Source organism: Zingiber officinale, chromosome 9A, assembly GCF_018446385.1.
Source record: "Zingiber officinale cultivar Zhangliang chromosome 9A, Zo_v1.1, whole genome shotgun sequence".
NCBI classification, from domain to species: Eukaryota; Viridiplantae; Streptophyta; class Magnoliopsida; order Zingiberales; family Zingiberaceae; genus Zingiber; species Zingiber officinale.
This window is the reverse complement of record NC_056002.1, coordinates 128605165-128618030: the sequence shown is the minus strand read 5'-3', so window position 1 is coordinate 128618030 and position 12866 is coordinate 128605165.

Sequence of the window (12866 nt, the reverse complement as noted above, 5' to 3'; positions counted from 1 at the left end):
GGAGTAAATCATGATATTGTAATTAAGAATGCCCAACAAACAAATAAAGTCTCATTAATGTTTTGAACTTTAAATATGTATAATAATTAAAAAAATATTTATCTTTATTATCAAATATAGTGTAATAAAATAAATATATATTCCCACTAGATGAGTTCTTCTTTCATAAGGAGGATTCCTATATCCATAACATACACAAGAAATACCTTAGGCACTAAGCATTTGGTGAGTGGATCGACCAACATAGAATCTGTGTTGATGTGCTGTACCATTACCTGACAACTCTGAACTCTTTAGAAACTTGATATCGATGTGTTTAGACTTGGATGAACTATAGTTATACTTGACATAAAATTCTACCACTTTATTTTCATAATAGATCCTCATTGGTCTATTAATACCATCAATGATCTGCAATGCCGTGATGAAGTTCTGCAGCCAAATCCCATGATTGAATGCTTTGTAGCATATGCTCAACTCTGCTTCTATAGTAGAAGTAGCTACTGGCATTTGCTTGACACTCTTTCAAGATATAACCCCTCTAACAAATATGAAAATATAGTCCAAAGTAGACCTCCCGCTATCTAAATATCCAATAAAATCAGAGGCTGAATGTCCAACCACCTCTAGGTGATTGACCTTCAATATGTGACCATATGTCCTTTAGTTCTTTACAAATACTGCATCACTCTCTTAACTATTTTCCAGTGTGATGGTCCTATGCTACTAACATATCTGTCTAACATCCCCACTATAAACGGTATATCTGGTCGAGTACAAACTTGTGCATACATGGGACTTCCCACTGCTGACGCATATGGGAATTGTTCCATTTCCTTTATTTCAAGTTCATGTCGTGGATACTGCTATAGGCTAAACTTGTCATCTTTTGACATAAGTGTGTCACTAGTTGAACATAATATAGGTCTGTTGTGAAAGTCCAAGAATGCTTCTTTAATGATCATGACAGATCTGTATGTCTAAAACAAAAGATATTTCACCATGATATTTTATTTCAAAATTACCATATAGAAATGACTTAGTTTCGTACAGCAGACCTTTATTATTGCTCGCAAGTAATATATCATCCACGTATAGAACAAGTATAATAAACTTGCTCCCACTGAACTTGACATATATACACTAATCAACGAGGTCCTTTTTAAATTCAAATGAGGTAACTACTTGATCAAATTTCCGGTACCATTGACGGGATGCTTGTTTTAAATCATAAATAGACTTTTTTTAATCTACATACTAGGTGATTTGAGTCCTTAGACTCACAGTTCCTTAGTTGCACTATATATTAGACTCTTATATTTCTTTATTGAGTAATACAGTCTTTATGTCTATTTAATGTAGCTCCAAATTATAATGAACTACAAATGTCATGATTATCATAAGGGAGTCTTTCGTCAAGACATATGAGAAAGTCTCCTTGTAATTAATGTCTTCTTTCCTAGTGAATTCCTTGGTAACAAGACGAGCCTTATACTTTTCGATATTGCCCCTTGAATCATGTTTGATTTTAAATATTCATTTACAATCAATAGGCTTATTACCTTCAGACAATTTGTCAAGTTCCCAAACATCATTGTCTGCCATAGAGTTCAACTCTTCTTGCATAGTGTTAATCTACCCTTCAGGGTTAGAGCATTATTTGACTTGTTGGAAAGATGTTAGATCACTTTCCAACCTTATGTCAAAATTATGCTCTTGGAGATAAATAAAATCATGAGAATTCGTGATTCTCCATTCCCTTGTGGATCACCTTAAAAGGCACTTGCATTTGAGGTGGTTAAAGTACTTGCTCATCAATATGAAGCAATACCTCAATTTCAGTGGTAGGATCCTCTAATTGCATCAGAGATTTCATGGAAATATCTTGATTTACTATGCTCACTAGATGTGCAATATTTATAATGTACGATATAGTAATTATACCGCTACTGATCACATTAGTAGTGATCACAGGAGCATTGCCAACGCTTTTCTCAAAATATACTTCCCTAATTTTATCACTCTTACTATCATCAATGAATTTGACGTTTCCTGTTTCGAAGAAGGATCTCTTAGAGGAATCATAAAATTTATACTCCCTTGATTTATTAAAGTAACCTATAAAATTACAACTAACTCTTCTTGAGTCTAGTTTCCTTTCATTAGGCTTATAAGGCCTAGCCTCAACTACACAACCTCAGACATATAAATGCATAATGCTAGGTTGTCTATTGGTATATATCTCGAATGAGGTTTCAGTTACTACCTTACTAGGTACTTTATTGAGTAAATAAAATACAGTCTTGAGTGTTTCACCCTATAAAGACTCTGGTAAAGAAGTGAAGGCCAAAATATTTTTCACCATATATTTTAGGATTCGATTGCAACACTCAGCTACACTATTCTGAGGTGTACCAGATATGATATATTGAAACACAATCTCACACTCAACAAGATAGTTTGTAAAAAGTTTTGGACATTGTTCACCTAATCCATTATATCCATCGTAATATTTACTTCTACAATTGGATCAGATGTCTTTAATTTTCTTACCTAGTTGAAGTTTAACTTCAACTTTGAAAATTTTGAACATGCACTAGTAGAATTTCCTTGATTTACTTTGCATATTCACTGAAATCGCAGATAGTTAATTGCCGAAGTAGACACACGTGAAGTAATAAGGTACTATTTTTCATCTCATCACCGAAGTCATATCCAAGAAAAAATGAAGTCTTTGACCGGTTCAAGGAGACAAAACCGGTTCAGAGTTGGACTGATGTTGAAGTAAAAAAACATCTTTTATTGCATTTGTTTTATAAAATGACGAAGTAATTGATGATATATAACTTTATAGTTTACATTGATTGCTGAAGTAAAAACATATCTTTTATCCACAAATTCACAAATCAATATATATATATATATATATATATATATATATATATATATATATATATATATATATATATATATATATATAATGCATTAATTAGATCAATAAATTCAATAAATTATCCATTCAAAAATTAACAATCCACAAATTTATCCACCAATTCACAAATATATATCCACAAATACACTAATATAATCAAAAAATACATCCACAAAACCAAAAGTGTATCCACAAATATGTGTATCTAAAAATCTATAATGTAAAATAAAATATTTATCCCAAGGAACATGACCCATTTAGGCACCTTACATAGGAGTAGATGAATTTGCTCAATTTACTTCTGACTTCATCATATTGAAATTTGTTGTAATATTGATTCTTGATTGTTCATGCAAACTTTTATATAAAAAATGCAAAATATATTAGATTCATAAAATCATTCATCCAAAAAAATATGAACATCCATAAAGAAATAACAAAACTAAGAAGAATATGTTATAAAGATCCTAAATATTCTCCAACCCATATAAGAGTTATAAAGATCTTAAATAATTCAATTCAAAAAGAGGAAACAAAGTACATAAAGAAAAATATACAAGTAGATGCATGCAACAATTTCAACCGATGGCTAAATGGACAATCATATGCATGGGCAACAAAGCATGATGGGCACTCATGACATCTATTATATATCATAAAGAAAAAATTCACCATCTCCTTCAACTGTAAATTTTCACATTCAACTATCTCTTTCATGTACCTCATCACACAATATCCACATTCAACAGAACCACTTTATTTTAGATTATCCTATAATGTAATCAAAAAAGTAATGCAACGGTAACAATCCAAATAACAAGAACTATCCATTCATGTCTTAATACATAGGTACAATACATACCATCATTTGTTTAAAATCTGGTCCTTTAGTAATACCCTTCGAGACATTGTACATCTTGACCCCACTACATTTCAAAAAGTAAAAAAAAGTTATTTTTATCATATTTATAAGTGAATGCATTCAAAATCAACATAATCTACTACCTACTTGGTCACTATAGTTTTCCATGCATCGTCTCATTTTCTATTAGACTTAGAGTCTAATAAATATATCATATTTTTATCTTCATTGATGATAGTAAAGATCCAATGGTACCTACAAAAATAAAAATATAATATTGACTAGTATATAGTAAGACATTGTCTATCAATAGGAGATGAACAGAATCAGACTTTTGACAAACTGGGTGGAAAATAAAACTGATTCTTTTGACATAATGAGTGGAAAATAAAACTCCAAGTGATCATCATAAGTATTTGTACTACAACATAAAGATAGCTATGAGGAAAAAAAAGAGTAAGATGAAGAATATCCGACAATAATCAAGTCTGTTAGAACACAAGCATTTGACAGTTTCAATTTCAGTAGGTATCATTTTGCCAAAGTATTCCAAGAGTTTTCTAGTCAACCAGAAAAAGTAGGAAAGTGTAAAACTTGATAATTATCACAAGGTTTGTTTACTTGTGTCTAAAACAAAATGTTAAACTTCTTAAAAGAAAAGTGCTATATACAAGAACCAGAGTGGAATCATCCAAGATCTCATGCAAGACTGCACTAACCAAAAATAGTGAAAATTCAACAAATTACTTAACAGAGCATCCCGCATTCTTTGTCAAGAATTGGTCAAATCATTAATGTATAAAGCAGAAACTATTTACTTCACAAGCTTGTCAAACTGATTATGGTTATATGGAACAAGAGATACTAGTACTACAAATGAACATCTCACAAGTATCTGCTAATTTTCATGAAGAATCCAATAAACATTGAGGGCTTACTTTCAGGAATACTTAAAATCTAGGAGATTAACTGCCTAGAATCCTATCTCATCTTTGGTAATGAACATGTTGTGAAGATGAACAACGTTGAAAGTAAAAGAATATAAGAGTATGTTTACTCACATAGTCTTGATCATTTTGACATCGTTTTTGTAAATATCAACCAACTGAGACATGCATTGCCTGAAACACAAAAACACAATTGAAAGGAGCAATTCAGTTGCTACCTTATCCTTCTCAAAATGGTACTTAGTAAAATTAAAGCAGAGCCACCTACAGTTTGGATTGATAAAATATCGATACTGCTCTCAGCATAACATATAGAGGTAGGACAACCCCAACATCCCTCAACAACAACAGTTGAGCTTGTTTTTGATGGATGTGTAAGTTAACATTTGCTAAAATTAAGTTTTACAGCATACTAGAAGCTCAAGCAAAGACTTACTATGAAAAGCAAGACCGAGCATTCTTCAACTCCATTAGTAATAAAAGAGAGAAAATGCCAAAGAATCAAAATAATCATGACCTATAAAATAAAATAAAAAACACTCATTTATACTTCATAACTATCATATGAAAACTTAGGCTTCTGAAATTTCATTTACGATTGTGGCGGCTATGCGGCAATAAGTAATACTTCTATAACTTGAAGCTATGTGATCATCTTTAGGTCTCAAGAAAACATGGTCAGTTTGTGTCACCGTAAAATATTGTTGGTTGTGAATATTCTGACTTGAGACCTCCCAATTTCCCCTAAACCATAGAGCAGAGAATACAACCATTGCAGACTATCAAATTAAAGAAAAATAGTCAGTCAGTGCCTGAAATGCATAGGCATAGTCCTGTAAAGAAATAACTTGGGAGGTGCAGTATATCCTGGCTTGAATTCCTGGAATGATGTTACAATCAATATCAAGAATAGAGGCAAGTTATTAGCTAGACACATCGATCGCCCACCAGATAAATCAGAGAATACCTATAGGCATATCTCACAAGTCGTGTCACCTTTCTTGTTACACCACTTCTGCACATACTTTTGGTGAGCAAATTGCAAGGTGTCCACAACTTCAGGCAATTAGAGGTTATTCAAGCAAAAATAATTCTAACAAAAATGGCATGTGCATTTGTTGATACTTTAAATTGCTACATAAGTACACAAATAAGAGAAAAATAAAGAATGAGAAAAATAAAAAAAAAACAAAAATACAATTGCATTGGAATCCAGCAAGAACCAAGTCCGATCCGGTCAAACAATGGAGAGAGAGAGGTTATGGATCGATTTTGTTACTTGGATCTTTAGCTTCTTGGCCTCGACGACCGATCGCTTGTTGAGATCAGGGACCATGCGGAAGAAGCGTTGGCAGTTCTTGACGACGACACCGATGGCCCTCCGCCACTAGGGTTGCGCGTCCTCTGACGGGTTCCTATGCACCACCTTGAAGTTCCGCTTCAGGAAGCTCTCCATCCTCTCCATCTTCCTTCACATCCTTGCCTTCCTCCTTTCCTATACTTTCCTTCCTCTACCTCCTTGAAAGAAGCTTTCCCCTTTCTATTTATGTTCTCTAACCCTAAATCTCACAAGGTAAAGAAAGAAAATCAAGAGATCGTCATTAGGGGAAGAGATTAGTAGTTTTTACATACCTCAAATCGCTGGAAGTCCAGAGAAAATGTATGTAGATCAATAACTCTCCTCCAATGCTATGGGAAGAGGGGGAAGAGATTGGTAGTTCGAAGAATTGTAGGGATGAGGGGAAAGAGATTAGCAAAAAGAACAGGGAAGAGATTGGCTTCTAGGGTTAGAGAACCGGGTATAGATAGCCAAATCTGGAATACACATCTATGAAACTAATAAAATATTTGTGTCCATTCCAAGATGCCTTAGGGAATGATCCACGAATATCCGTATATATTAGCTTTAAAACGCCACTACAACGACTAACTCCATTGTTCCTTTTGTTACTAGTCTTTCCCTTAACACACTCTATGCAGTCATCAAAGTTTGTCATGTCAAGGGAATCGAGAATTCTATGTGACATTAACCTTTATAGATGTTGTTTAGATATATATCCTAAATATCTATATCACAATATAGAAGAATTCTCGTCGGTAAATTTACGTTTCGTATCTATAATATACATTAATACATTGTCAACCGTAGGAGTAAAAGTGTTCAATTTATAAAGTTTCCTGATCTGGTGATGAGGAAGGGCCCAGTCAGTAGGGTGGTCGATGACATGGTGGAGGTCAAAGTCAAGTTGGTTAAGGCCCCGGTATTATTGTCCGATTGGGCAACCCCCTTTCCCGACTGGGAGGAAGAATCGCCGAGCCTACATGAAGCAGATGTTAGCACAACTCGATCATGTACTGAGCTTCCGACGCTCAAACAGACAAGGTATGCGCCGAGCGGTCAGCCCGTTCGGACTCACATCTGTAAAACACTGATGATCGAGCAGACTACATTCAGACATAGCTCCTCCGGTTGGCATAACAGTGGAGCCCGGACAGGATGTTAGCCGAGCGGCCATTCCACTCGGCCCGAGGACAAGATCGCCCGGACGGCTGATGGCTGGCCGAGCGGCTCTTCCGCTAGGCCTGTAACAAACAAAAGGAGGATCAAAGGATATCCTTCTGGGAACCCGTGCCACCGACAGACGACATGCTTGGCGGCATGGTCAGGCAGAAGATCGCACGACGAAAGCTTCCGCGCTCTTGTCAGAGATATGCTCGGGTCGTTAAGGTATGGTGTTAGAGACACTTTTCTGACACATCTTTTTAGGATATGCTTTGAGGAGTGTGCACACCTCGAGAAGCATGCACGCGCTCCCTAGGAGTCCTATATAAAGACCCCTAAACTTCGACAGAGGTATGCATAATCTCTACTGTAGCTACAGTTACCCTGCCATTTTGCTTCCTCGTTTCTTCTACATTATCGGTAGTTGACTTGAGGGCCGGAGGGCCATCGCCGGGGAACCCCTCCCTGGCTCGACACTGACGTTGCTGCGGTTGCAAGCTTCATTGACGAGAAGTCCACCAACGGTCAACTAGAGCGCCACGTCCCTAACATCTATCGCCTCGACTCTCGGACAGAATCACTTACCAACTAAGAAACCATTGCCAACCAACATTGAATTAAAGAAAATACTAAAAATTCTTTTTCTAAATGAACAAGAATAACCTGATTTATCCAAACAAGAAATTAAAATTAAATTTTGTGAAAAAATGGTACAATAAATATGTTTTCTAAACCAGAAAGATATTGGTTTCTAAACAAAGTCTAAAAATACTAATCGACTTGACTTTATCATTCTTTTCATTCCTTGTATAGATGTATCTGTTGGAACCCCAAGGTTGTTTTGATGTGATCAACAAGTTAAGTTAGGTCCTATGTATTTCTAATCTTGTGTCTAAGTGTGTAGGAGCTTAGGAGCACAGGTAGTCAAGTGGAAGACGCAGCTAGTGAGAAAGACGACACGCGGTGCGTCCGAGGGACGAGGCGCTGCGGAAGAATACACCGACGGACGAGAAGGAAGCGTGTCGTGGTTCTGTGTAACGACCCAATTTTTCCTATTTCGAGTTCTAAATGTCCTCAAAAATATCTAGAAATGCTTTTAAAATATTCTAGAGATTTTTAAAGTATTTTTACGCAATTTTTAGAGGTCGTTTGGTATTTTTACTAAACGAACGAAGTTTGCAAAAAGAAATGTTCAAGCCAAGATTCGAACCGTGAACCTCGGGTTAAGCCAAGCCTTAAGTGAATTCGGGCTAGCCAAGTGATCAGCAGTTGTTTTGTTAATAAAACCCGAATAAATTGTATTTAAGTAGTTCTTTAGGAGCAGAAATAAGTGAGATAAAAGGTTTCAGAAAAAGGGCCGAGCCGAGTTTCGAACCCGCGACCACGGACTCGACCCAAGTTGTAACCGGACCAGGACAACCAAGTGAGCCACGGGAGTTTTGTTAATCAAATAGGGAACAAAATATATATAAGTTATAGTGGGTACCAAAAATAACCTAAGGGATAAGTTGATGTTCGATTTTCCCGTGACCTAATCCCATCTCTTCTCCCTTCTTCCATCCCGTGCGTGCGCCGATTCTGCCCGAGCGAAGAAAAACGAAGCCCTAGCTTCGTCTCTGGCGGCCGGCCGAAGGGGATTTCCACGAGCTCTAGCAGATCCGAGCTCTCCTCATCAAGGAGAACACGCGGAAAGGAAGGGATCGCCGAGATCTTCACCTTCTCCGAACCCTAGAAGCTTTAGAGTCCTCTTCTCCGGTTGTAAGTCCAAGAATAGCGATGTGAGTTGCTACTCACCTGCAGTAGGATAGCTCCGAGATTTTCTTTCCTTGCTGCCGTGATTTAAGGATTTTGGTTTTATGCTTATTGCCGTGAGTTAGATTTCTGAAGCATGTAGTAGGAGTAGTTTTCGGACTTGTTCTTCTTGATTTCGAATCATGCTGTAAAGATTATGCTTGTTCTTCTTGATTGTTGAAGCATGCTGTAAGGAGTTTTGTCTTTGAAGATTTCTGCCATGAGTGTTCTATAGGTTATCGCTTGATTTCTAATTCTTTTTGGAAGTTAGAATGTTGGAGCTATGTAGCCCTATCTTTGCATGATTGTCTATTCCTTTGTATCGAAAAGGTTAGTAGTTGTTTGAATTTTTTTTCCTTGTTCTCCGAGTTTGGAATGGTAACTTAAGGATAATGAACAAGTGATTCTATTTCCTGCATCTTTTCTGTTCGAGTACTTTGTTAGAGAAGGTTATTAGGTTTGTTCTTCAATATACCAGCAGCAGTAATCTTTCTAATTTGTATAGGTTATTAGGTTTTCCTTATCTAATTTGTATAAGGATTATTCTCTTTTATTAGCAGCAGTAATCATTTTCTTATTGTTTTGCTTAGTTGGAAATAATTCAACATGTGTAGATCTAGTGATGCATGATTTAGTATACCACGTGTAGATGTTGTTAGCAGCAGTAATCTTTCTTATTGCTTTGCTTAGTTGGAAATAATTTAGGATGTGTAGATTTATTGAGTTATTGTTCTTGAATATGCATGAACAGATTTATTTTCCAGTTTTGTTTGCTATGAGTTGAGCTTGATCAGTTTCCTTTGTCACTAGATATGCATGGGATACTTTCTAGTTTCCTTTGCTATTAGAATATGATAAGCAGAATTTTATGTAGAATTTTATTAGCTTAGTAGGCAGATTTTTTTGGTTTAAGCATTTCAAAGTTAGAAGTTGCTTAAACATTTCAGTTTCTTTTTTAAAGAAGTATTCTTTTAGAAGTATTAACAAGTATAAGAAAGATAAAGAAAAGAAAGGAAAAGGCCAAGGCCTTAAGTAGATCCCAAAGTCAAGACTTTGGGGATTTTAGCACACAAGGTGCTTATTAAAATGCCAAGGCATTTAAAGAAGAAGTAATTAAGATAATAAGTATTTTACTTTTAAGAAGAGGCTAGTACCCGACTTCCAAGGTTGTCGTTAAACAAATCCAGGTGTCCAATTCCAAGGTCTTGGCCCTGGTAGACCAAGGTCTGCTCATTTAGGATTGGTGGCTCGCTACCCCAACCTATTAGGGAACGCGCATAAAATGGTACTATGCCTGGGCCCAAGAGAAGTTGATTACTATTTTGAAGTATTAAAAGTATAAGCTTTTGAACAAGTAAAATAAGTTTCACATCGGTACAAAAGTATTAAAAAATAAGTTTCACATAAGTATTAAAGAATAAGTCTTTAAGCAAGTGAAATAAGATACAGAATGTGTTTAGAATTCAGTAAGTTAAGTTCTTTATGCAAGCATGATAGTATAGACTTGCCTTACATGTTTAGCCTTTCAGTATATTTCTTTACTAATAGAAGAGCATGAGTTAGCTTACTGTTATTTGCTATTTATGAGCATGATTATCTATACATGTTTAGTATTTCAGTTAGTATGATTCCTTTATTGGTTTATGAGCATGATTAGCTATACATGTTTAGTATTTCAGTTAGTATGATTCCTTTGCTATGTATGAGCATGAGTAGCTTTACATGTTAGCATTCAGTTTTAGCATGTTTTTATTTATATACATGCATATCGAGTTTTTGTGAGTTAGATAGCACTCACTAAGCTTTATGCTTATAGTTTACATTTCCTCTTACTGCAGATAAAGGAAAAGCCAAAACGATATGAAGGAGGCGACAAGGGGAGGCTTGATGGGCGTGTGATGTTTGGATTATGGAGTGATCTAAGAAGTTGTCAAGAATTTATTAAGAGTGTTTTGGTTTAATTGTTTAAAGTAATTAGAACTTGTACATGTTACTTTTTGGATTATTTTGTCGTGTTTTGTTAGAGTTGGTTTCCTTTGGTATTTTGCTTCTTTTTGTTATATATAAACTGCGTAGTTGTTTGAAATAAGTTCCAGCCGTCTGTGGCTGTGTATATAATGTTTGTATATCAGTTTAAGATCACCAGTACAGGGGAGACTCTGTCGAAATTTTTTGGTAGGGTTTTCATATGGTTTTTAATCATACCGGTTAAGTAGAGTTAGTAGTTAAGTAGCATCCACCTTTAGAGTAGTAGTAGTAGTGTAGAAGGTGGGTCGTTACAGTTGGTATCAGAGCAGTTCTCATTCTCCAGCATCACACACACATCAGCATCATCCTTGCCGTCTTCAAGTAAGAAAGTATTTAAGTTTTCATTTTATGCTTTTTTTATTATTTGCAGTATAGAGTATTTGCTTATATGCACTTTAGTAAGATTGAAGTTTTATTTCTCTTTTATCTATATACCTAAGTTTGTTCAGAAAGGATAGAGAATATATCAAGTCTTTCTTTTTCTTGCATAACTAGATGTCAAGAAGAGGACGTCCCCGTACCGCTCGTACTGAGGGCCGAGCTCAGGAGAACGAAGAGTCCAGAGCAGCTGAACTAAATCTCTCTGAAGTTGTTGCTCAACTTCAGAGACAAGTAGCAGAGCAGCAGCAAGTGATCGTCAATCTGATGGCGAATCAGCAGCCAGTCCCTCCCACTCCTCCAACCATTAATGTGGAGACTCCAGTGGTGACTGAGGTTCCACTAGCTACCCTGGAAGTCCCCACAGCACCTAGAAGACAAGAAGCATACCTGATACAGTGGCTGAAACTGAAGCCAGAGAGTTTCTCGGGCACGACTGAGCCCTGGGATGCTCAGGCTTGGTTCAAGACACTGGAGAGCACCATGGAGCTTCTTGACTAGCCAGAGGTTGAGAATGTCAAGTGTGCTTCATTCTGCCTATCTGGAGATGCTCGAATGTGGTGGGAGAGAGTTAAGAGCAAGAGAGCAGTCAATCAGATGAGCTGGGCTGACTTCGAGACGGAGTTTTATGAAGAATTCTTTCGTCAACGGATCACCAATAAGCATTATGAGGAGTTCATAGAATTCAAGCAAGGTGACCTGTTAGTGGAAGAAGCAGTAAAGAAATTCAATAGGCTAGCTCGTCTCTGCCCAGAGCTAGTAAGCACGGAGAAGGAATGAGTCAGACTGATGCTCAGGATGCTGAGGCCAGTGATAGCACGTAATGTGAGTAGTGGAGCTCATCAGCCTCAAACTGGCGAAGAGCTGGTCAGCAGAGCATTAGTTGCTGAGCACTATCTAGACAGCATCAGAGCACAACGAGCGCAGCATAAGTCAGTCAAGATCGAAGATAAGACAGCTGGGAGTCAGAAACCTCAGGCAAATAAGCAGAACTGGAAAGACAAGGGTAACAAAAGAAAGCAGTGGAACTCAGGAGCTAACCAGAAGGGAGGACCAGCAAATAAGCAGACTAAGTTCCCTCTCTGTCCTAAATGTGGGAGAACACATCCAGGAGCCTGTCTTTTGGGTAAGACTGGATGCTATTCATGTGGGCAGGAAGGACACATGGCTAAAGAATGCCCTAACAAGCTCAAAGCACCTCAGCCACAGCCAATACAATATGGAGGCAAACCTCATGCTAGTGCCTCGACGGTCGTAACAGGTCAAGTAGTTATTTTTCAACATTTAGCTACTGCACTATTTGATACTGGAGTGACCCATTCTTTTGTATCAGTACCCTTTGCCAAAGAATTACAAGTACCTACAGAAAGCATGAACTCTAAGTTCCTGACGACCCTACCTTCTGGGGAAGTCATGGAATCCAAC